This window comes from Sorex fumeus, unplaced genomic scaffold, assembly GCF_029834395.1.
Source record: "Sorex fumeus unplaced genomic scaffold, SorFum_2.1 ptg000009l, whole genome shotgun sequence".
Taxonomy (NCBI): Eukaryota; Metazoa; Chordata; class Mammalia; order Eulipotyphla; family Soricidae; genus Sorex; species Sorex fumeus.
The window spans coordinates 20,867,501-20,894,717 of NW_026606066.1; the positions used below are offsets into that span (position 1 = coordinate 20,867,501).

A 27,217-nucleotide genomic window follows, 5' to 3' on the forward strand; every position below is an offset into this window, starting at 1 on the left:
ACCATGTAGGTATTGAGGATCAAACCTAGGTCAACCAATTGCAAAACAATTGCCCAACCTGCTGTACTTCCATTCTGGCCACAAACAGAAAGTTCTTTAACAAGAACAAATGAATGCATGAGGGAAGAGAAGTCACCTGGTGATTAGATAATGTCTATGATAACATCATGACAACACAAGTTTCCTCTGTCAAATTTAGCTTTCTCTTTTGTTTTTAGATAAAAATTCTACTGAGAAACTGTAGATTGTTATCTTCCAATGAACCTATATAGAAGATTTATGGTTAAGAGAGTTTAGGGGTTATTTAAAAATCTATATTTAGGGGCCGAAGCAATAGCACAGTGGGTAGGCGTTTGCCTTGCACGAGGCAGACTCAGGTTCAATCACCGGCATCCCATATGGTCCCCCCAGCACCGCCAGGAGTGGTTCCTGAGTGCAGAGACAGGAGTGACCCTTGAGCATCGCTGGGTGTGACCCAAAAGGCAAAAAAACCCAAATAACCAAAGATCTATATTTCTAAGGAAAGATTGTAACACACTGATATTACTTAACCCAAAAAATGAACTAGAAGGGAGGATATTTTAGAACCTTTGACACCAGTGTTTTTTGAAAATTTTAAATGATGAAAACAGGAAGATGATGAAGAAAAGAGCCTTTTTGAGAGTGTCACAGGTTCCAAAAAGAAGAACTACAGCAAACATATAAAATGAAATACAGAGTTCTTCATGTTGCCCTGCAGAGGGTGAGAGTAAACTCCCAAAATGCATCTACTGCAGTTTTGACAGTTATAAGGAGGACCACTGAAGCTAAAAAGTAGCATGCCCCACTCACTAGTGTACATGCACCAAAAAGGAACATCAAAATATAGAAAATATGCCCAGGGGCTGGAACAGTAGCACAGCGGATAAGGTGTTTGCCTTGCACACAGCTGACCCAGGTTCAATTCCCAGCAACCTGTATGGTCCCCCGAGCACCACCAGGAGTAATTTCTGATTGCAGAGCCAGGAGTAACCCCTGAGCATTGCCGGGTGTGACCCCCCTCCCCGCCAAAAAAAATGCAAAACATGCCCAACCTGGGTTCAGTCTCTGGCAACATATATGGTCCTTCCTGAGCACAGAGCCAGGAGTAAGTACTTCCAGGTGTGCTTCCTCACAACAAATTATTTAATCTAAAAATATAATAAAATATAATTTAAAAAATACGAAAATATGCTGAAAAAAATTGTATTAATTTAAACTGTATGGTGGGCTGGAGCGATAGCACAGTGGGTAGGGCATTTGCCTTGCACGCAGCCAACATGGCTGACCCGAGTTTGATTCCTCCACTCCTCTCAGAGAGCCCAGCAAGCTACCAAGAGTATCTCGTCCACTCGGCAAAGCCTTGCAAGCTACCCATGACGTACTCGATATGCCAAACACAGTAACAAGTGTCACAATGGAGACATTACTGAGCCTGTTCGAGCAAATCACTGAAAAATGGGAGGACAGTGACAGCGAAACTGTATGGTACTGGGATAAAAACAGACTCCTTAACCAGTAAAATAAAATTCAGAACCCAGTAACAAAACCTCATATGTATGGATGGTTAATTTACGATAAAAGGGCTGAGTTAAGGAAGTGGAACAAGAAAAACCCCTTCAATAAATGCTGTGGAAACTAACTTGTTAGCTACCTCCAAAAAAAAAATTGACCCTATCTTATACCAGACATATTTTGATAAAATCACATCAAAATGGATCCAAATTTCTATATTGGAGCTGAATCCATAAAATCTTTAAGAAAATGTAGGCATAATTCTCCATGCTATTGACTTCAGTGTTACCTTCTAAGGAGTCAGCATCATTGGCACAGAAAAAAGAAGCAAAAACATGCAATGTGCATGCATCAAACTAAAAATGTATGCATGGTAACAGAAATAATGACTAAATTAAAATGATTTGCTACCAAATGGGAGAAAATATTTGTACACCATACATACACTAACAAAGAACAAATACCCAAAACTCAGCAGCAAAACAAGTAGCTCCATCCTAAAAACAAAAGCAAAAACAATTTCTTGTTGAACAAATGTTTCTGCAAGGAAAACATACAGATAGCAAAGAAACCTGTGAGAAAGGGTTTTTGTCATGACTACTTATTAGAGAAATGGAAATCAAACCAATAATGAAATATCGCCTCACACCAGTGAGAATAGTCCACTTCAAAATGTCCATAAACAATCATTTCTGGTGTGTTGTGGAGAAAAAGAAAGTACCATTTATTGTGAAACTGTCATCTAGTTCATCCTCTATGAAAAACAATATGGAGTCTTCTCAAAAAATTTAAAAAATAACTTTCACATAAATAAATGATTCTATTCCTTGGCATCTATCACACACACACACACACACACACACACACACACACACCAGAAAAGAACATTAATCCATACAGATTTTGCACAACAACTTTTACTGTATCTACTGTATCACTTCTCAGTAGTGAAGAGATGAAATCAATGCAAATGCCCAACACAGATGAGTGGGTAAAGGAATTGTGGTAGGAATGCACAAAGATATGTCACTCAACTTTCAGAAAAGATGAAATTTTGCAGTACACTGCACTCTGGATTGACTGGAGGTTGTTATGCTAAGCAAAGTGAGTGAGGAGAAAGACAAATATCACATGCTCTTACTCATTTGTGAAGTATTAAAAACAAAGGGATTTGACAATGGCAAATGAATCCTGAGATTTTTTTCCTGCAGAACTAGTCTGACAAGCAAGGTAGTTGGGGATGAAAAGGAACTAAAAGTAGAGGCAGTGGTGGAAGAAGATAGGTGCTATGGAGATAGCTGTGGTGCAATAACATCGCATGCTCAAGTATCAATACTACATGACACAATACAACCATGACAATTTAGTATTAATGAAAATTAAGTTTAAAATGGTAACAATAACTAGAAAAAAGAAAAATAAAACCTCTGAACAGAGCTCGCTTGCACATGGATTGTTTTATAGCACTGCTTTTATTTTAACAGAATTATCCTTTTCTTTGCTTGAAATAGCTAAATAATTAGCTGTTTTGTGTCTCTTTTGAATATAACTCCCAGGGTCAAGAAGCAACAAATTTAGGTGCACGTCTTGCATGCAGCTAACCCTGTTTCAGTCCCTAGCACCACATGGTTTTCCAAGAACAGTAGGGTGCACTACAGGTCTGAAGTACAACTTCTGACCTCACTTTGAATAACTGGCTTAGTTGCCCAGGTATTGTAAAGTCTGGCCCTGTGGAACTTTAAAAGTGCTCATCCCTGTCCCAATAATCATCCCCCATGGAAAATCATTTTGCTTTGTTCTATGGTGAAGTTCAAGAATTTTTTTCGGGTGTATGGTGCCGCCAGCAGGTCATCCTGTATCTGTTAGGCTAGTGCATCAGCAGCCTGATGGCGCCTTCAGACTTTCAAATACCCCAAAATTGCCGCTGTGCCTTTGGCCAGACCCTAAACACTTGAAACAAACTTTACCAAGAAAGTAAATGACTAAAAGTTAGGTATGTGGGAGACACACCCATAAACCACCTCCTACTCAGCTATATAATTGGAGGCATGGCCTCTCTGGTTCCTGATCAAACTGCTTAATGGCCATGATCCCAAAGACTCAGAAACGAATTTTGGAACCCAACGGCTTTTAGCAGAAATGCGTCCTGTTCCTGCAGTAGGTTACCAGTGCTGGGCCACCCCAGGTGGGAATAAGTTTCGTGCCTTGACCTGTTCCCCCTGGTGCCCTGAAGACTGCCATCCTCCAGAGGCCACTGGACAGTCAGGTTTGGACCCGCAGTGAGGAGACATGTGGGGCCTCATGCGCTGGGGATGGAACCGGCCCTTTCCTCCCCATCCCAACAAGACCCCGAGTCACCACCCACGAACAGCCTCTCTAGCTCCTGGTTAAGTTGCTTAACGGCAATGATCCCAGAGACTCAGGAACAAATCTCAAAACCCAGCGACTTTTGGCAGAAATGCGTCCAATCTCTGCAGTAGGTTACCGGCACTGGGCCAATCCAGGTGGGAATAGGTTTCGTGCCTTGGCCTGTTCCCCTTGTCGGCCTGGTGGCCGGCATCCTCCAAAGGCCACTGGACAATCAGGATTGAGCCTACTGTGACGAGACATGCTGGGCCTCATGGGATGGGGGTGGATCCGGCCCTTTCCTCCCCACCCCAACGAGACCCCAAGTCGCCACCCACAAACGGCCTCTCTAGCTTCTGATCAAGTTGCTTAATGGCCATGATCCCAGAGACTCAGAAACAAATTCAGAACCCGGCAGGTTTTGGCGAAATCCCGGATTTAAGTGCTAAAATTTCAGAATTTCAAAATTGCGCGGCCACTACTGCAGCAGCACGACGTCATATATTTTTCTTAACCAACAATAGAAAACAAATTGTCTACTCTTCCCTTTTTCAGCAGATCTGAGTGTTGGGGTAAAATCCCAAATAACAATGGTGGGTCTGGTGTCAAAATATTTAATGTATTCAAAGTGGAGAGAGAGAGAGTCTGCCCCACAGGTAGGGGGATGTTGTGGGATGGGGGTTTACTGGGATTTTAGAGGGTGGAAAATGGGCACTGGTGAAGGTACGGTTGTTTCATTGTATGACCAAGACTTGAACTCAAAAGCTTTGTAACTGCTCTCACGGTGATTCAATAAATAAAATCATAAAAAAAAATTTTTTAAAAAGTAAGGTGGAGTTCATGCACAATTCAATCAGCTAATCAGCGGCTGAATAAATAGCAGTACTCCTACACTAAAAAAAAAGAATTTTTTTTAGTACTTACAGACCCAATGCTGCATTCTGAAAACTCTGATTCTGTTAACTATGCAAGATGGAGTGCTTTCTACTTCCTGTACAAGTGCTTTCCACTTCCTGTGCTCCTCTTTTAAGTAAACTGGTTTTCTTCAGAGATATAACCTTGATTTTTTAAGCTATGGAGGTATTTCTAATGCCATATGAAAGAATGATTAAGGGAAATACAATGCAATTGTTCTATCCAGTTACTTATATCCTGGACTATGTGCTCCTGTTATAGTAACCAGGTTCTTGTAGCAGTCTCCATATAAAATTATTCTGAAGATGATTGTCGAAAATGTATTCATTTCCCCTGATAAATTGGTGTTCCTACTTGTTTCATACTTATACAAAGTATGTAACTAAACTTGTTATGTTTCACATTTTTGCAGTGGCTACTAGGAAGTTCATGTACAAATCTAAAGTGGCTCCCAGATATTACTAAAAATAACTTTATGGTTAATATATCTGATTGTTTTATAGCTAGGATATATTTCTTTCCATTTCTTTTAAATTTCTCTTGTGATTATGTCTTCTACTTTATCCCCCTGGAAACATGGTTGAAAAGTGATACTTTTAAGTAGCACTGAAGTACTGTACTCCCGTTATTCATTGATTTTCTCAAGCAGGCACCAGTAATGTCTCTATTGTGAGACTTTTTGTTACTGTTTTTGGCATATCAAATATGTCACGGGTAGCTTGCCAGGCTTAGCCGTGTGGGCGTAATACTCTCAGTAGCTTGCCGGGCTCTCTGAGAGAAGTGGAGGAATCGAACCCAGGTCGGCCACGTGCAAGGCAAACGCCCTACCCACTATGCTATTGCCTCCGGCCCACTTTATAAGTAAATTCAAGAATTGAATAATCTTATTATTTATACATTATTTTTCTAATTTACAAGAAAATTTGAAACATAGCATATTTTTATACAATATTAAATAAATATAGGCTGGAGATATAGTACAGTGGATAGGGCAGTTGCCTTGTGCATGGCCAAGCTGTGATCAGTCCCCAGCATCCCATATGGTTACTGTGAGGAGTAAGCCACACTGCTGCAAAAACCTAATAAATAAATACAACATATGAAGATTTATGTATAGGAACTATAATGAGCAGCTTACCTCTGACAATGGTACAGAAATAAGTATGATGGATTTCACTAGAGATTAGTCAATATTTAGGAAAAATATAGACTTTTTTCTCAAGAGTTAGGTTTATCTTAGGAAGGTACAGAAATATGACAGACTATAAAGTAAGAGTTTTAGCAATATTTTACATCATCTCCAATATGTCAGTATAACACACTGAGTGTTATTGTTTATATTTTTGACCTCTCTTAGTTGTTAGCTGATTGAACCATGATTTGGTCATTCCTTTTATATTGTACAATATTTGACTCATCTTAGGGTCTCAGTAACTGTTTTTGAATGCCAAATGTATTTTCATCTATTCAGAGGCATTTCTGTGCGAAGAAATCTTTCAAGGTACTTTCCAACCCTGTGATTTCAATGACTGCATTCTCATTTGTGTTGCCATAGATACCATTTCCTTAATGTGCGCCTGATGCAGTCTCTTGATTCTATAATAATTTCATCTATAAATGGGACATTATCAGATTAAAAGAACCCTATACCCAAACATTTATTCCACTGTGATGGTATGTACTAAAACCAATCCTTGAAAACTGACAACCACTTTTAGAAACCAAGAAAAATTAGTACACTCTACTGAAAAGTTTCCTTTACCTTTCTTAACTTTGCTGGAAAATGACAGTCTAGCAAATGTAAAAAGGAAGTCTGAGCAGTTACTTTAAACCAAATCATTAAACCTGATTTTAAATTTTGAGAAACCATTCTCCCCAGAATGCTCTAAATGGCTCTTCTTGGTTTTATTCCTGTGTTTTTGGCCTCTGCTCTTGTCAAGCCGTGAAAGGATTGTAATCTCATTAAGAAATGAAGTGGGAAAGTTTAAAGCAAATGTTGAAGGGCACCCTAATTACTGTATGAAATTTGCAATGTGTACAAGACCCACAAAGATTCTTTGTTTTAATAAAATTTCTGACTTTAATGAAAGTTATTTTAAGCCATAAAATATAAGAGATATATACATGTAGTTTCTCACCTTGGAGTATAAACTTAACCAGAGCAGGGATTTTTATGTTTCATGTACAGATTCATTTCCAAGTGCCGTGAATGGTGCCTTGCACAAATCTGTTTTCCTTAGATATTTGCTGAGTTTCTATAATAAGTTCATGCTGAAGGAATGATAGCATTTCATTATTAGCTCTATTTTACCAGAGTATAATGTTCTTCTCTTATTTTATTTCATGGACATAAAAAACACTGATACAGGAAACCCAGGAGGAAAAGCATGGGACAAACTAGCAGTTCCCAGGATAGTCTTCACTCAGTCTCTTTGCTAATTTTCAGAATCCTGAGATTACAAGATCAAACAGCATGTGAGTCTTTTCTTGCCATTATCTCAGATGTTTTGGAAAAGAAAACTGCCACCTGTGCTATCCTCCCCCACAACCCATTATCACCCCATCCTATTCACAACCCTCCTCATGAGTCCTCCCCCTCAACAGAGCAAAATAAAAACAGAACATGAAGATATGCAAATACAAGTCCCAATCGAAAATAAAAGTAGCAAATGCACTAAGAATATTATCTGCCACTCAGGTTACCTACCTAGTTATAAATCTCTAGATGTAGGATTTATTCCTTAGACCTGAAAAGCCCTCTGAAAACAACTTGGCTTCATACCTTATTTACAATCTACATACCTTCACAAAAGACCTTTCCATTGAGGAGCCAAAAAGATGTCTCTTCCTCCTTGTCTTTGTCTGGGCCTAGGAATTGGGGATACGTGAATGAGACCTATCCTTGCGTACCCACATACCATGAGTTTAGATACATACTTTTCATGGTCTGACCCGGCCTAACTCATCTCAGTTCTCTTAAGTTTAAGAGGTGGAGTCTAGATAAAGCATTTTCAGTAAGATGACAAGTTCTGGGCCTGAATTTAGAAACGTGTGAAAACTATTTCAAAATAGCTACTCACTGAACCTATCAAAGAATGGTGCTTATGTGACAGATATTTATTAGGTGAAATAGTGAAACATATGAATATGTTTATTAAAGCACTATGTACTTGACAATACATGCTTTTTGTCAATACACTATTATGTAATCATACTGGGGGAGGAATATATACATATAGTTTCTAATACTTTATTACAAATGTCAGGCTCTGGTTAGATTCTAAGGGCCATGTTTGATTGAAATCCAGTTGGTACAGGTTTACCCAAAACCGAAGGATATATAAATCAGCAAAAATCCTTCCTTCTTATTTGTTTTTTCTTTGAATTATAAAGGATAACCTCTGTGGATACAGGAGACAGAAGAGAACATTGTACCTAAAAGTAAATAGTCACCCCCCATCAGTCTATTATTATATAAAGCTTTAGTTTGTGCATAAAATTTCAACAATTGAAGTTTTAATTTATTAGCTTATTTTTTTGAAATAAAGTAATTCTATTTAGGGACATTAATTAAGAGAGTCAGACAGATAGAGACAGAGATAGAGAGAATGCATATTTTTCAAGAGGGGAAGAGTCTAAAATTTATTAACAGTGTTTTATAAAGTGTGCTGGATATCCAACCCAGGGCTCCAGCATTTACAGAGTGTGTTTATGCTTTTTGAACTATCTCCTAGTGTTATTCTTTGATAACTCAGTCCCATTCTCTCACTCTATGCCTTTTGGAATACCTATTATTACTAGGTTGTCTTTAATTATGAAGTCAGATGGTTCTTGTAATGTTTCATTTACTTAAATTTTTTCATCTTACTTCTATTGCTTCCTTGGTCTGAAACTGTAAGTTTCGGCCAGAGGCTGAGGAAGTGAGGTGGCACAACAACAATCCATTCCTTTTTGGTAATTCTTACCTGTCCACTCAACTCCTGGAATGGAGATCTTCTCACCAAAATGGAAATTACCCCTTTTTGTGAAGAAACCTGACACATGGGTCAGGACAAACTCACCTGAACTGTTACCTTCCCAGTGGCACTCAGTTCCTTCCAGCTTTCTTCACTGCACTTCCAATGTATCGGTTGACTAACATACCATTTAGGCCCCAAGGGATTTTTATTTTGTGCAATGGCATATTAGCATCATGTGTGACTCACTCATTTCCCTCATTTCTACAAATTTTAGTTGTTTCCAAATTGACACTACAGTGAGGCAGAAATTCTTTTGACTGCTACCAACTTGATTAAAAAGGGCAGTTTTTTTACCAATCATATGAGGGATAAGTCTCATCTTTTCAGTTATTTCCATGAACCTGGCCAGCAGAGCCCTGGGATATATCATCTACTAATCACTGGACTTCCATGACTGGCTCCAAAATATCCTGGAACAACATCTGTCTCTTTGGTATCACTGCAAAGCCAACTTATTTCTCTGACCCAGATAACCCCCCAAAATAGGTGAGCCCTAGATTAAGTCACAGCAGAAAAGGGAGGAACTTATCTTGACCTCAGGGAGGAATGCTGCCATTACATCAATGAATAAGAAGTAGTGGGAGAAAAACATAAAAAAAAAACCTCACCAAATTGACTAAGGAGAGGGAGAGGCATGAATACAACAACCCTTTGGAATACATCAACTCCTCTCTGGCCACTTAGTTTCTTCCTCTGATAGGGCCACTAATTTTAATCTACCGTGATTTTATTCTTCTCTTCACCCTATCTCCTAATATTCAATCCCGTGTCCAAGAACTGACCAGGACCACTTTCAGCCAAATGTTGCTCCAACCATACAGCCCTCCTCCTTGCTCAGTGACCTACACCCTCCACAACAATGCCCCAGACCAGCAGGAAGCAGCTAGAGAATAACATAGCCCCCTTCTTCTATGCCTATTTAAAGGTGAGCATGGAAGGTTGGGTCAGAGGCTGAGGAAGTGAGGTGGCACAGCAACCCCATAACTTCTAAAAAACTTCACTGGAGGCTGAGTTTCTGGAATTGTTACCCCAGGTGCACCATATACAGGATCTAACAACCATCAGTGGCCCAAGAAACCCAACTGAAATGGTACCAGTTTTTTTTATATCCCTACTCTCTGCTTTTGTTTCAACTTTATAGACTTTACATGGTTTTTGCTCACAATACGACTTGGCTGGCCTCTTTGGAGACCTGCAACCCTTGCTCAGGAACTGTTAATAAACTCCTGCACTGAATTCTGTCCATCTCCTCTCCTTTCATTGACTTTCTGCTGGACCTTACAGAGACCTTTGTATTTACCATTTTCAAGCTTACTGAATCATCCTTCCATTTGGTCTGCCTTTTTTTTTCAAATAGCTTTCTCTGATATCATGCATTGAACTTTTCACATCCTATATCTTATTTTATTATTTAAAGAAATTTCAATTTCTACCTAGAACTTCGACCTTCTTTTTAAAATTTATTTCCGAATGCATCAAATTGTTTTTCTGAGTTTTGTTGTGTCTTTTTTAGATGAGCTTTCCAAATTTCCCTTATATGACTCTCACCTGTCTTTCTAAGCTTTCTTCTACATCTTTGATTTCTTAGTTCAGCAGATTGAAATTCTTCCTGATAGAGAGATATAATCTTTCATCTATCTGAAATTGGATTCTGTAGAGTTAATCCCTAGAGGTATCATATTGTCATGTTTTATATTTTTCATTCTGCCTATTTTTAATATCTTAAATTTCCTGTGATAATGCTGTTGTTTGGTTGGTTGTTTAATGTTTGAATCAGAGAATCACATTACTTTTACTTCTCTAGCAGGTAGGACTGCGCTTGATTAGATTTAATTCAATTTGGTTTAATTCTATACTTTTGGCTTTTGCCAGTTTCCACAGGGAAAAAAATTGATAAGCATCTGCTCTGTCAGCAGGACTGGGGAGGGGGAATGAAAGAGCATGGCTGGCACTCAGGTGGATGAGAACATGCTGGGATGGAGTGGAGACTGATTTATAATTGTGGCACGGCCAGGGACTCACATCTATGACCAGGCAGTCTATTTGCTGTCTTTGAACTTCATGAGGTCAATACCCATCTCGAGAGATGGCGGAATGAGAGTATTATCTCAACTTTTTTGTTTTATTTTGTTGCCAAAGACCAGTTCCAGTGAGCACCCAGTCTTTCCACATAGGCTTCATTGGGACCAAGAGCAGGAATATTCATACCTCGCTTTGCTGGCCCCATACTTGGGCCCACTGCCCAAACTTCTGTTCCCTCTCCACCAAACTGTAGCCTCCACTCATCTCTCTCCACCTTCTCTGTCCAGTGAAAAGTGAATCTTTGTCCTCTTTATTATAGTCACTTCTGGTTCCTGAGTTGCCAGAGGTGCCTCAGTCTCATCCCGAGCTGCAGCATTCAGTGTCAAGGTCCATCTGGCTAGTTAACTTGACCTTTCAGGAGCAAAGCAAGGAAACCTCCTCTGGTGTCATCTTTGTTCCCGAAGTCTTTAAAATGTTCTGTTGTCCATAAGTATTTGCTCTGATTTTATAAGTCATGGATTTAAAAATGATAACAAAAATTAATAATGAAGTTAATGACATTTTAAAAATGGATTAATGGGGCCGGAACAATAGTACATCAGGTACTATAAGGCATATATACACATTTTTTTAAAAATAGCACTAATTACATGTACAAGTCCTTTATTTAGGTAATGAATAATGATAGGTATGAAGACAGATTACCAGATCAGGTCACTTGAAGGTATTAATTGGTCATTTCTGACCACGTCCACACACCCCCACCCCCCGAATATAATGCATATACGCACAAGTAGGGAAAGATTTGTATCAAACTAAAGAAACTTTCCATCAAGCAGGGAATTTCACTAAATGTAAATACTTAAAAATTTCACTGAAGCAATATTGTTCTAAATGGGTCATCTGTTAATTTTTGGATACTTACGTTTTTTGAAAAGCAAATAGGCTTTCTATTCCAAAATAGCTCAATTATGTTTTGATTGCAGCATCAGATTTCTAAGGACCTTGGATCTCAAATACTGAAATCATTTATATAAACATAGATGTGTGTATAGATAGATAGATAGATAGATAGTTAGATGGATGGATGGATAGATAGATAGATAGATAGATAGATAGATAGATAGATAATTGCTTTACAAAAATAAAAACTGTCCCTGTGTTGGTGATATCATGTGAGGATATGTGGTACTTTCTTTCACCCTAGAGATTTTACAGTGTGCTTGGCTCCATTGATTTTGGAAAGTGTATTGTTATATTCTGCCAGACTTTAGGTATCTGTAGTCTTCCAGGTAAGAGAATTGAGACTCTGGTCTGCTGCCTGTGCTTGGCGAGGGCTCGTCTAAATGGGGCTTGTGTCTCTTGACATTTACCAAATGGTTTTGCTCTGCTACTGGCCTCATCGGCTTCCTGAGAAAAGACCTCAGGAATGAAAGAACATTCCGTCTTTTTTCTCCAAAACTCTCCCAAGGAATACATTTTTCTTAATAAAGTACACTCATAGTGACCCATTTATACTCTCATCCCATCACATGTATCACGATCCCATTGAGTAGTGAGCAATTCTAGGTATGCGTTTAGCCCCATGAAAGTGTTGCATTTTACTTTAATGGAGGCATATTTCACAGGTTCTTTTGTATTTATTACCCTCCTTTTTTTCAGGGAAAACTATATTACTTGGAGTACACACACCATTGATCTGATTTGTGACTTTTCTTAAAGTTTCCTTTTGTATTTCACTGAAAGAGCAAAGTGGACCAATTGGTTTTTCGGAGCTGGACCAAGGTTTTAAATAGAGGGAACAGATGGACTGCTTAAGGTAGCATATCTTTAGGGCTACTATTGCACTAAATTTAATGACTATAGGCAGAACCAGATAATTCTTGATGTGACTTTCACTGTAAAATTGATCATTCCAGCCATCTGTGAACTACAGGGCACATCTTAGTTTACTGCCTTAAAGTTAAGTAATGTCCAGCTAAACCTGCCAGTGGAGTAGGTTCCACTTCTTGCCCCACACAAAGAAAACAACACACAGACAGAAAAAACAGCTTATCAGATAATTTTTAATAGAATTCCAAAAAGGTCTGCACATGTTGCTCAAGGTCATCGATTGTTATCATGGGAGAAAAATAGTTTCTTTTGCTCATACCTATCTGGTTAAAATGTATGACTTCCTCTTGAGAAGAAATCAGGCAAAAATAATAAATCAAGGATAAAGAAAAAAGCCATGAAATTGTACATTCTCACCCTTTGTTTAGAACTAGAGAAGGCTGCCTAAATATCAAGTAAGTTCAAGGCAACTGGAATAGTACCCAGCCTTGGTAATACTGCTAGTGAGAGTGTGAGGGGTGTAACTTTCAGGACTTGGGTGAGCAGAAGATTTCCTCTCTCAAACTGAAAAAAAAAAGATAGCACTAGTCAATGTGCTAGGACAACAGGTATGAAATTGCATTTGTGTATCATAATTGTAACAAATATGGTAAACTTTCCAATGTTAAACCTATATCTTTCTCCAGTATAAGACATTTAGATTTAAATCTCCAATTAAATTATTGGTCTACATGCTTCTATCTTTGCAAATTAAAGAACTTGTATTTTTTAAAGAGAAATTCCAGCCAATTTTCTGTTTTCATGACATTTCCAAATTTAATTCTCTCACAATGTAACCAAGGCATGGCAAGCAATTTCAGAGTGGCAGGTTTAGCTTCTCTTTTCTTTATAATGCCTATTGAGGAAAAAGTGCCCAATTTGGGAAAAATGAACTGCATTTTCTTTTCACTTTTAATGCCCATGAGCAAAAACTGTATTCTCATAAAGGACCTTTTGCGTATCTTGCTACAATTTCAGCAAATCTCATTGATCTTGGAATGAAGAACTCTCTTATCATGGAAATCCATAAAAATCATGGGCAAAGCTATAGTACAGCATGTAATACACTTGTCTTGCACAGGGCTGACCTAAGTTTGATCCCCAGTACCCCATATTGTTCTCAGTGCAGCCAGGAGTGATTCCTGAGTGCAGAGCTAACAGCAAGTACAGCTAGGTGTGGTCCAACAAAACAAACAAATGATCCAAGAGTACTTTTTTGTAAACCTGCACCTCCCACCCTCTGTAGGAGCTGCTGCAGTTTCTCTTGAAAATGCCTCTTTGTTCAATATGGCTCCTGGCATCTGCTCCAAATGTCCCTGGGAATAGTGAGTTACCTCATAGTCAGCACGTACCTTTGCTACCTTGGTGCTCTGTAAGCTGTTGCTCTTGTTTTGTTGATTTTTTAATGGTGGTCATAGTTGCATGAACACTAGTGTGTTTCCTCATCCATTGACTCTGTTGACAGATTTCAGATACATTTCTTTTGAAAAAGAAAGCTTAAAATAAAATGCCTAGAAAAGAAAGCAAAGCAATTGTTCAGAGACAGGTCAAATTCGATTCTTATTGGAGCTAACTGACTGCAGACAGTGTCAAAATCAGAAATCATGTTCAAATTTCTTGAGCCTGCATGGCATGATTTATTATGACCATGTTTGCAAGCTATAGTGAGCATGACCTGAAAAATCCAGCTAGGCAGTGGTTGAGTCAGTCAGTATGTAAGCTCCAAAAAATTCCTTTGCACATATGCCCTGGAATGGTCCTAATTTTTAGAACCAGTCTCTTCCAGCTAGAAACCTAAAGGCTTAACTAAAACCTTTGACAGCAGAGGCAAGCAGGATCTATTCCATTGTTTACTGTTTGCTAGTTACAAAGGTAGATTCATGTAATATCCAAATCACTTATGAAATCACTCATTTAGCAGGCTACAATTTTATAAGAAAACATAAAAATAAAGTATTAGTATTTATGAAAATATCATGAAATCATATAAAACTGTTTAAAAGTTTTTAGTGTATCAGATACAATAAGTGTCTTGCTTAGCAATACTTTAAAAACAACTTATTCCTCTTTAAATCCACAGGACCTGGTTTGTGAACTTCACATAAGAGGGAACTGAAAATGCTGTTTAATACTAAGGTTAGATGCATTTCAATTTAAAATTTAAAAAAATAGCCAGATGTATTTAGGGTTCTGTGATTATCCATGCCTTCATACTTACAATATCCTGGGTTTTGTTTATTTGATTTTTGGCTACGCCCACTGTGATCAGGGCTTACTTCTGACTCTGCACTCAGGGATCACTCCTGGCAGGCTTGGCAGATTCTATGAGGTGCTGAATTTGATCTTGGGTTAGCCACATATGAGGCTGTATGTTGTTACATGTACTGTTGCTCCAGAACCTCACTATAGTCTGTTTGAATTACAGAGACATAGATACGTTTTAATAAATGAAATCACTATTCTAAATCATCAATATCATGGAGGGTTTTGCCAACTTTATCTTAAATGTACCTTAATGTTTCTGGTCTGATGTTGAGGTCTTTAATCCATTTTGATCTTACTTTTGTACATGGTGTTAGGCAGAGTTCTGAGCCTATTTTTTTGCATGTAGCCATCCAGTGATGCCAACACAATTTATTAAAGAGGCTTTCCTTACTCCACTTCACATTACTTGCACCTTTATCAAAGATTAGGTGATCATATGATTGAGGGGAGATGTCAGTGTATTCAACCCTGTTCCATTGGTCTGCAGTTCTGCCTTTGTTCCAGTACCATGCTGTTTAATTATTACTGCTTTGTAGTACAGTTTGAAGTTTGGGAGGTTGATTCCTCCCATTTTCTTTTTCCCAAGAATTGCATCAATATTCTGAATGCCTCACTTATGTAGCACTGTAGCACTGTCCTCCCATCATTCATCGATTTTGATAGAGTGGGCACCAGTAACGTCTCCATTGTGAGACTTGTTGTTACTGTTTTTGGCATATCGAATATGTCATGGGTAGCTTGTGAGACTCTGCCATGCAGGTGGGATACTCTCGGTAGTTTGCAGGGCTCTCCGAGAGGGACAGAGGAATTGAACCTGGGTTGGCCGCATGCAAGGCAAATGCCCTACCTGCTGTGCTATCACTCCAGCTCCAATATTATAGTTTAGAATAATACAATTATAAACTAAATGGAAGAGTGAGCATTCAAGAATTCAGATAAAAAGCATATATGATGACATAATTCATGTATTTGACCTGATCAAATCACTTACTTCTCAAAACCATACAGCATTGATAAAATTTGGTAATACAGTCTTGAAAACTAATTCTAGTCTTACATGCTAAAATCATGACTAGTTCTTTTTCATTTGGTGTCTATCATCTCTTTGTCAAATCTTGGGTCTCCCCTGTTGTCTTTTTTCTTTCTGTGTTATAAAATATTCAGAAGAAGAAAGAATATTGAAAATTGTGAAGTTTGTTGAGAATGTTCTCCATGAAAGTTTTTTTTGCTAACCCAGCAAATAGTGAATTCCCTCATACAAACTCAGTTTTCTCAAGATATTGGCATTTGCTAACAAAAATTAATTCATCTTTGTTGGATATTAGTTCACAGAAATTAGAAATTGTACTTCATCTTTGAAGCAGGCCTAGTTCAACTTTGTAGGAAATAATGCTTTTTTTAAAAAAAAATACTTCAAACCAAGTAAAGAGAAATAACAAATAATGTCATTTCAATTGATTTTTCTTAGTTCTTTTGTCCAGGATATTGTTTGATCACCTTTGGTAACTCTGCCACTTACCTTTGGAGATCATGTTATCAAGTTGTAGTACAGAGAAAGTTTCTGTTTACAGAAAGTTCAGTTGCTTCTTTCACAAAAGTTACTGAAAACACTTTTCGGCTCAGAATTCTAGGATTACAGTAGTGCCGAGTGGAGCATAGTAGATCTGACTGGAGAAAGTTACATGAAAGTTACAAATCACTCCCTCCTCATAACTCCATATGCAAGTAGGAATATTTCATATGTAGTTAGACACAAAATTTCGTAAATCAGTATTTCTTAACTGAATTTTCCTGATAACCCAGCTCAAAAAGTCCAATACTTGGCCAAAGGGATAAATGGAACCCCTGTTACAAATATTCCATACATGGCCCTCTGGTGTTCAAGTTATAAACATGATATTGAGGTTGTCCTATAACTAAATCATGATTCATCCTCTCACTTCCCATCATCCTTCACGCCTCACCTCAGAGCAAAGGTTGCTCCTGAAAAAAAAAAACACTAGAAAACTTCCTACATGGATCTCTCATGGTTTTGAAATATGTTTTGCTGAATCTGACCTGTGATAAAGAGAATGCAAAGTTCATTATCATGGAAACTTAAGAGAGTAAAACTCCTCTCTCTGTGCACTATCTTAAATCCATTAACTAATTAGAACAACTATTCCCTTCACACACACCTTGTTTTCTAATGAATCACAAAATTTTCTTGACAAGCTAGTAACTATATATGGTTGGTGTTTTCTGCTTCATTGTATTAGTCCTTAGTGCAAGACCTTGGTCACAAGCAGACCGACCACACATAAACCAGAAACCAAATGTGGTGTTCACAGTGTTAAGGTTCTTTGTTGCTACAAAAAAGGCTGTAGCAACTAGGAAGACCAAATCTTAGGGCTGATTTTTTTCTTTATTTTTTTCTTTTTGGGTCACACCTAGCGATGCACAGGGGTTACTTCTGGCTCATGCACTCAGGTATTACTCCTGGAGGTGCTCCGGAGACCATATGGGATGCTGGGAATCAAACCAGGGTCTGCCGTGTACAAGGCAAATGCCCCGCTGTGCTATCGCTCCAGCCCTGGGGCTAAGCATTATTATCAGTTTATTTGTCCTTATTCTGTCACTGCAATACTTAGCAGTTAACTTGTATAGGTTGGGACACAAAACAGATGGATTCCTTGGGCATACATGGCAATGACAAAGTTCATTTTGCCAAATGAAGTGAAAAAGAAGATATCGATGAGATGCAGGAGAATGTTGTACTAGAGTGACTATAATTTTTAGACTGGTAAAATTGTAACTTAGATTAAAATATAGGTGACAAATTTTGAGTCTAGGCTATTTCCCCAGAAAACCACAACAATTTATGTAGCCAATTTTCAATTACCCGTCCAAGGAGAAATAGCAATAATGGCAATTATCCAAAAGAGTACATAATAAACAAATTCATTTTTATTTGACTTTGAAATACTGCTTTGTATTCTAAAGCCAACATTTCAATATAGATGTCTTCTATATTCTGAAAGTTGCAGGGCCTCAAAGTATTGCACATAACACTTTAGAAATCAGACTGAAGATAAGGGCTTATAATTTTGTCTTGTTTTGTACAATACATTTCTGTTCTTTGTATTATTGGTGAGAATAGTTTTTAAGAGTTATAATTCATCCTAAAGCAGAGAAAGTTCTAAGTATGTTTCATAGTTTGTATTTTATCTTTCTAGCACAGATGATAATTTTTTTTACTTGAAAGGACACACTTTTATCCTGATCTTCCTTAACCAATATTGGTTAAAAAAAATAAAGAATAAAATAAAACATTTTAAGCAGAATTGATAGTCAAATTAAAAAGTATTATCTAAGAGAGTCTTGTGTTTAATCTAAAACATTTTCCAGTGGAAAATTTATTTGTCTGTATGTATATTTCTCTACATGTATTTTGGCCCCATCCGGTTATTTTTCATTAAGTACTACTATGTACAGAAGTCTATCTGGTGCATGACCTGGCTCATACTAGTTATTAATAACTTCATTTCCTTTATCCCTTACTTTTCTTCAGTCAGTGTTTTTTGTAAAGCACATCATATTAATGTCTCATGCACTTTAATACATGGTCATGTTTTATTCATCTCTTCTTTTTGTATAGAAAATTCTATAAGAGCAAGAATATTTGAATATATTTGGAGCAGTAGCACAGAGGGTAGGGCTTGCCTTGCACGCAGCCGACCCGGGTTCAATTCCCAGCATTCCATATCATCCCCTGAGCACCGCCAGGAGTGATTCCTGAGTGAAAGCCTGAGCATCGCTGGGTGTGACCCCCCAAAAATATATATATATATTAGAATAAAATCATCCAGGAATTATTTTCCTGGTCATTTCCCAAATTATTTAACACATGCTTTTGCCTCTTTTTAACATACTTTTTAGTATGATCATAGAAAGTAGTTTTATCAACATTAAACAAGTAAAATATTAAGAGTATTGATTTATGTAATAAAAATAAAACCTGGCCACATACTGTCTTCTATTTGTAATCATATGGCATATTCTTTCTAAGACATTTTTACATAAACATTGGTTTGCCAAATATTGCAATGTCATATAATTTAGGGCACTTGAGCTGCTTTTTTTGCTCTTGTGTTGATAAGTATCAGATGTTTGATGAAAGTTTTTTTTTCCTTTTCTCCCTTTAAAGTTCTGAGTAGGGATTTCAATCTTGAATTAATCATATCCAAATTTTGGGTATGTAATTCCTTTCTCTTACTTCCTGGGCTCTCTCCTCTCTCTGAAGAAAGCTCTGTTCTCCATCAAGTTTTGTTCCCTCTTCCTTTTGATAAAATTTTTCTACTTCCAAAAAAATGTAAAAACAAACATCTTCATATAATCTTTAATTGAATATGGACAAGGTTCTGAAGAAGAAAATTGAACAGAAGACTAGACTGCACAGAATTGATTCAAACATTCTCTCCATTGTCTCCACTACCCACCAGGCTGATGTTAGGCAAGAGATTCAATCTTCCAAGGTCATAGTTTTATTGATGTTAAAATAAAGATAATAATGTAAAACAAAGAAAGTGTGGTGATGATTAGATCAACAAAGGTTAGCAAATTTGTATATTGAAGACATTCTTTGTTACTTTAAGTATCTATTTTGTGTAAATGGCATTCTAAGGACTTTGTATGTACTGACTCATTTAAACTGAAATGTAGCTCTATGTTGAATGTATTTTTCTTACCATTATTATATAGAGAGATCATTTGAATCTGTTTCATCCACATAACCATTATATCTTTCATATAAACATATAACCTTTTAGTAGGAAAAAACAAACAGCAAATGAATCTGTTAGGTCATAATTGTACCTCTATCTACATGTCTCAATTGTACGTCTTTATCATCCAACTTAACACCTTTCCAAATAAATGTTTGTAATCAGAATATTATTTCATATGCGGGATCATCATATTTTAGTTACCTAACTTTACCCAGAATTCCTTTTATACTATGAATGATGAGAACAAAAATTATACATTCCATTATCATGTTTCATATGAAATAATTTGAGACCCAAGATAGGATCAACTGAAGCAGCCTTTGATTGTGCTCATCCAAACTGTTAAACAGATCTGATCCAAATCAGTCTTAGGTCATAGTAAAAATGAAAGGCAACAAATGAAAGGAAAGTTCTCATGAACAAAAAACACACCAGCTCGTCCACTGCTTAGCTGGGTGTCCTTGCCCAAGTGGCTTCAACCCTCCGGACCCATTTTATTTTTTGGAAATTGAAGGGGATGCATTAGATCTGGACTAATCCTGAAACTGAAGTCAGCTTTCACTTTAGCCTTGTTTGAGGACACAGTTTTCTTCTGTTAAATTGAATTCTAAATATAAAACTCAATTGATACCACATAGGAACATACATCTCTCTCTTCCCTTGGAAATTTGAAGGCTTGACATTATGGAAGTTATTTTGCTTTTTCCCTTTTTGCATCAGTATAAACCATCAGCTGGATTTGAGCAGTGGCTCACCCCTTCACATGAGACACATACTCCTAACTCTTCCCTTTCCTGTTGCCTTACACTCGGTCTACTATTCATTACCCTGTTGCCTTGTGTTTGTGTGGGAAGGTGGATTTGCCATAATAGGATTACTAATGACCTTCATTTTCTCACTCTTCCATCTCTCTTCACTACATGGTATTCTTTATATTATACTGATAGCCTCGAGCGGGCTCAGTAATATCTCCATTGAGAGACTTGTTACTGTGTTTGGCATATTGAGATACTCTTGGTAGCTTGCCGGGCTCTCTGAGAGGGGCGGAGGAATCGAACCTGGCTCTGCCGAGCCGGCTGCATGCAAGGCAAATGCCATGCCGCTGTGCTATCGCTCCAGCTATACTGATAGCCTAACCATATGGAATTTTTTGTTTGCTTTCTGACAGATTTTATCTTCCTTTCTCAGGGCCTAATTAATCCCCATTGTTTCAAACATTTCCTCTCCATGTTTCCACTTAGGTTTCGGCAGTTTGCTTGGCAACAACTTCTCCTGGAATGAGCGGCTAGAAATCTCCTCATCAGAGGGACCGTGCCTTGTCTCCTGTCTCTGCAGTAGAAAGTGGTTTAACACATCAAGCTTGGCCCAAAAGGTAAGAGAATGCCTTACCCTTCCCATTACTATGAGAAAATAACAGACAGCATTTCTATAAAATCAGAAATCAATTTCTAACACTAATGATTTGTCAGGAAAGTTTACTTTTTTACTTTATTAATTTTTTTTCTCGGGGATTTCCAAGGGTTTTCGGGAACTCTGGGAGTGATTTTTGTCTCACCAGGCCAGTCATTCAGGGCAAGGGCCAGAGGATGCCATATTGCCAACATACAGCCAGGGGCCTCCCTGGATCACATCTAGCATTTGTGAAGGACCATCACTGTCCTCCCATTGTTCATCGATTTTCTCGAGCAGGCCCAGTAACGTCTCCATGGTGAGACTTGTTACTGTATTTGGCATATCGAATATGTCATGGGGAGCTTGCCAGGCTTTGCTGTGTGGGCGAGATACTCTCGGTAGCTTGCCAAGCTTTCCGAGAGGGGCGGAGGAATTGAACTTGGGTCGGCCATGTTGGCTGCGTGCAAGGCAAACGCCCTACCCGCTGTGCTATCACTCCAGCCCGTGAAGGATCATGTAGTGCTAGAATTGAACCAGGTTAGACACAGGCTAAGCTATTGTACCACCTCCCACACCCTATTTCAGCAATATTTAATTACTACTATAGAATATAAATTATCCTTGTCATAAAACCTTGTTCATGAATAACACAAGAGAAAATTGATAACTAAAAAACTGAGTTTTATTTTAAATTCATATTTACAGATGTCTCTGGAACCTTTGACTGATTTTAGTAGTGACCTCTTTTAAGATGAAATATGAAGAGACTAGAGATATGCCTTTGGTGACCTGAGACAATGCCTATTTAAAAATCCATTTCTCCAAGGCCACAGCTAATTGATTCTTGAAACTTCTTTGCTGAAATAACCTTGTCCCACAGGCAATTGTACTTCAATTATTTCTTACTGCACAAGAAAATAATAGTATTTTTATAGAATAGGATATTATAGTCATGAAATACCTAATCATTAACATAGTTTTATTTAAACTGAAAAAAAGCGGACAGTATCAGAAGATTTCTTTGCACAGAGTTTTTGTCCTATGTGATGTACCCAGTTTACAAAAATTATTGCAGCTTTCCTGGAGTTTGCTACAGGAAAAAAATCTAAAATCTCATACTGGCATCAAAAGACTTGTACCATACTTTCATTTTTGCCAGGATTCATTCTGTGATTTGGGCCACTGACTCAGATGCTTCTAAACTAGTTCCTTTGTCTATAAAATGGTCAGTTCTTTTATAGTATCTTTCAAGGTCAAATTGAGTTGACAATAAAGTACAACTGATAATGGAGAGTAATGGAAGAGCTCTATGCAAATTTCCTGAAAGCTTATTTGCCAAAATTAAAATCAACAGAATACCAAGCTTTTTTTGTTTGTTTTGTTTTGTTTTGGGTTTGTTTAGGTTTTATTTGGGGGCCACACCAGCTCAGTTTTCAGGGGCCACAGCTGAGTATTTGGGGATCACTCCCAGTGGTTCTCAGAGGACCTTTTGGTGCCAAAGACTGAGCTAAGAGCTCCTCTTGTATGAAAACTATTAGCTCCAGTCCTTTGAGCTATCTCCCCAGCCCCAAATTATTTTCTTATTTTTATTATTGTCAAAGTTTATGACAATTTGCACTTGATATGTTAGCTATTTTCACTGCCTTTGGAGATTTCTATGCGATTTTAGTGAATAGTTTTTCAATTTGCATCTGAAGAAATGCCTGCTGAGTTTGTCTTTGCTTTAGCCCTTGAGAATGCACTGGGAGAATTTCTCCCATAAGAAAGGATGGGAAGGCATCAACACAGCCAAAACAAAAAAGAACTAGACTGATTTGTGTCATGGCAAAAAATATGGATTCTCCAAATTCAAGACAAATATTTTCAGTATTTAAATATATTAGGCAAATTGATCCTCTTTTAGAACTGTTTTATTAGACTAATGGCATAGCTCTTCCTCTTGAGGATATTATATTTCAAAGGCAGAAAGAGACTGAAAACAAAGCACAAATTAAAAAGTTGACAAATAGGTAATACAGGACCATGGAGATGATTCAAAGGGTTGATGAGCATGTTTTACATGCAGAGGTCCCAGGTTTGTCCATGGTACCCTATAGGTCCATGTGTGCTATAGGGAGTGACCCCTAACGATGTACTATAAGTAGTAATCAAGAGCACTACTAGTTAGGACACAGAAGGGACACTATGTCAGTGATAGAGAGAAATATGGGAATCATCACTCCGGACAGGAACTGAGTGCTGAAAGAAGGCAAAATGATATACTTGATACCCCTTTAAGTACCTGTATTACAAACCATGATGCCTGAAAGGAAAAAGGAAGAGAGAGAGAGAGAGAGAGAAAGAGAGAGAGAGAAGAAAAATGACTGCATTGAAGGCAGGCTCAGGGGTGGGTGGTGGCAAGAGGGAAAGTGGGGACATTGGTGGTAGGAAATGTGCACTGGTGAAGGGATGGATTCTTGGAACATTGTATGACTGAAAGCCAATCAAAAACAACTTCGTAATGTTATATATCATGATGATTCAATAATAAATAAAATAATGAACATACACACACCAACAAAGAGCACTGTCAGTTGTGCCCACCAAAAAAAAATGAATGTAAAAAAAACAGAGTAAGAAGTATAAAAGTGGGTTGCAGAGTGCCAGAGAGATAGTATAGCAGACAAGTGCATGCCTTGCATATGGCCTATCTTGGTTTGATCCCAGGCACCCTGTATGATCACTACAGCCCCACCAGAAGTATCCCTGTATGCAGAACCAGGAATAATCCCTGATGACAGCCAGATGTAGCCCCCAAACAAACAAACAAAAATTATTCTTCTAAAAAAAAATGGAATGCAGAGGCAGACAGAGACTTGAACTTGCTTCATGGTCAGAACGGTATGAGTCAAGAAAGCTGTTTGCATTTTCCTCCCTGTCCCACATATGATAAAAATTACATTACCTTAGTTTCCCAGCATTTCTGCTGGTAGGTACATGGGATATGGCCAGGTCAATGAGTTTTATCTAAGAAAGGTATGTGCTACTTTTGTGTTAGAGCATTCATAATTTTTTTCTAACTTCCTTGTGGCATTCTTCTGGATAATATAATCCAAGGTGTGGTTGCTCCCTTAGCTTGGAACTTGTATGACTTAAAAAGACAGTGATCAGATAGAAAAGGGAGCACCAAATAAAGGGTGTTGGGAGGTTCCTTTCAGGATGGGAGATGCGTGATGAGAGTAGACTATAGACCGAACATGATTGCCACTCAACGTCTCTTTTGCAAACCACAGCACTCAAAAGGAGAGAGATAACAAAAGGGAATGCCCTGCCACAGAGGTAGGGTGGGATGGGGGGATGGGGGGTAGGAGGGATACTGGGACTGGTGGTGGTGGAGAATGGGCACTGGTGGAGGGATAGGTATTCGATCATTGTATAACTGAAACCCAAGCACAAAAATCTGTATGTCTACAAATGTACCTCATGGTGTTTCACTAATAAAAATTTAAGGAAATAAAAAAGACAGTGATCAACTAACCATTTGAACATATAGCAAGAGCAAGCAATTGACTTTTATTGTCTTAAACCACTGAGAAAGGAAAGCTTTTTGTTCAAGAAGCTTAACTGAGACTATTCTATTGTAAGGCATCTCTTAAAATATAGAATAATAAAGCCTTAAGACAGGCGACTTTAAGCTTGACTGGTCACAGAATCAAAAGAAGCCAATATGACTGGATTATAGTGAATCAGGGAAAATCAGCAAATAATCTTTAGAGTTCCTTCTAACTTCTCAATCCCTGCCTATTCTGATTCCAAACCTATTCCAATGTTTATATTCCAGGCAGAGCTTTAAGATAGATAAGTAACACGACTCCAAATGTCTTTGATTTATTTACACAAATTAAACCCTCATATTTTATCTCTTGGATTATGATCTGTTTTTTAATCAAGAATTCTGCTGGAGTACTATTGATATAATAATGCAGCCCTAATGCCTTTTCCTAGCTGAGTGCATCTATCCTTTCAGTCAATACCCACCGAAATGTCAAATGAGATTCACTTGGGTATATGGACCATTCATAACTTGAGCTGAGGCTTAGGATAGGCAGCCCACAGCATTTTCCATTCAAATAATATATAAGATGGTGCCGTTTTTAAGCTCTTAGCTTAAATGCCAATTTCTAATATTATTGCAAAAGAATTTAGGGTTGAAGTCCAAACTTTTATGAAATTCATCATCGCTCCTTTAACAAATACTCAAGAGAAAACTTTTTGCACATATAATTAATAAAGATACCAGGACCCCCTCCCCCAAAAAACAACAAAAAAAGTAAGTTGTATGAGATGCTGTTTATTTCCTTAGAATAGAAGAATAGCCGAGTCAGTCCTCTTGGGATTTGACAACTAAGGTATTTCTTTAGCCTTGACATCTATGAGATATAGCCACTGATCTTGTAACAGCTTTTACTGAAGTTTGATTGAACTAGAAGAAATACATCTCTCTGATATTATAGTAATTCTTATATAGATCTTAATGTTTTAGGGAATTTTATTGAGGAGAATTAATCCTACTTAAGAAAAAAATGTGGGATAAGGTGAAAAAATGGATCAAAAAATAAAACTGAGCCCCGATTGTAATCCAGGTTCAGTGCTAGCTTTTCTTCTGTGTACACCATATAGTAGGGGCAGCAACTCTGAGAGGCAATAATGACTCAGCTAGTCAGTGGAAGAGATGAAAAGGATAGGGCCTTCTCCCCATAATGACCCTATTTTTTATGTTCTACCACTTATACTAATATGTAAAAGCGTCTCTCTACTCACTACAGTCTAATCATAATGACCAAGTACTGCATTTCTATGTCTAGACTTATCCTCTAAAGATAAATACTAAATCATTATTGATTTATTATACACCTAGATTCAGATGAACTTCTAAACAGAGCTGGCTATAATAAGCTGTGCTCTGCTAATTGTACATCTTCCCTTTATTCAGCTTCATCCTGTATAATTAGCCCACTCTTGAAAATAGTTTTCCATGACATTAAAATTCTTGCACAGCATACCCTCTAATTATTTCATATCTTCACATTAGGGCCTCAGATACTCATGTTGGAGGGGATAATTCTGTTTGTCATTTAATTACTTATAGAAGGAGTTCTAGAAAAAGATGTTGTTTAAATAATTCCTACTTGGCTCTGAGATATGTACACATAAACTAAGATATAAGTCTACTTTTTTTTCTCCCCACCCTCTCTTGGCACTGGTCTCTGTTTCGCCTGTTAGTATCTTTTTCTGTCAAAGAATGACTTACCTATCCTTTAAGACCAACTCAAAAGGTACTCTTCCTCAGGTCTTTCCAGATGCCCATTATTAAAGTTAAACTTTCTTTTTATACAGTGGGGGTTTTGTACTAATCATATAAGGAATGGCAGGTTGGGGCAAAGATGGCTGGTGACTAACTTCAGTATGTTTTTTCTTGCTTCTTCCTGTGCATAGAACTACACAACAAATCTTTGTCTAACTTAGAGTTGGGTGAGACTACATGGTGACTTACCAAATTTGAATAGAACTGGTACACTTCATTTTGAAGCCTGGATATTAAAGAAGTGTGACCATCTTCTCTATTTTTCCTCTCCTCTGTTATCATCTGGATGAGAGAACTCTCAGGCCTCAGGATAGGGGGCCACAGATGGAGAGAGGCTGGACTCCTGGATGACCAAAGGAAAGCTCTCCAATTGAGCAATGACATTCCTCTTAGATCAGTACACAGATAATAATGCTTAGAAATTTAGGGTTTATTTGTTACAGCTGCTAAGGTGGAATTAGCTAACTCTGCATATGCTTCTAAGTGTGCATCTGTGTATGTGTGAATCCCTCTAAGAAACCCTGGAAACACTGAAACAAAAATTAAATCACTCTTAAGTATGAGCAAATTTAAACTAAATTGGAATTCCTTTGGAAATGGAGCAGATGGTCAAAAAATAAGAAATGGAAGGTGCTCTAAGATATCTCTAATATCAGGAATGCCATTTTCTCACTTGTGTGTCTAGAATAAAATTATTTTTAAAATAATCACATAAGTAGCTAAATTAGAGAAGAAAATAGATA

At 37.7% G+C, this 27,217-nt stretch overlaps 1 protein-coding gene across 1 annotated transcript in view; it reads left to right on the forward strand.

Moving 5' to 3' along the window:
- The window catches only part of B3GALT1 (beta-1,3-galactosyltransferase 1), a 644,281-nt gene that overhangs the window by 572,157 nt on the left and 44,907 nt on the right, over window positions 1-27,217 (forward strand). Inside the window, exon 4 of the mRNA XM_056110364.1 lies at window positions 20,980-21,110. The gene's annotated coding sequence lies outside the window, so the exon portion shown is untranslated. The remainder of the gene's footprint in view (window positions 1-20,979; window positions 21,111-27,217) is intronic.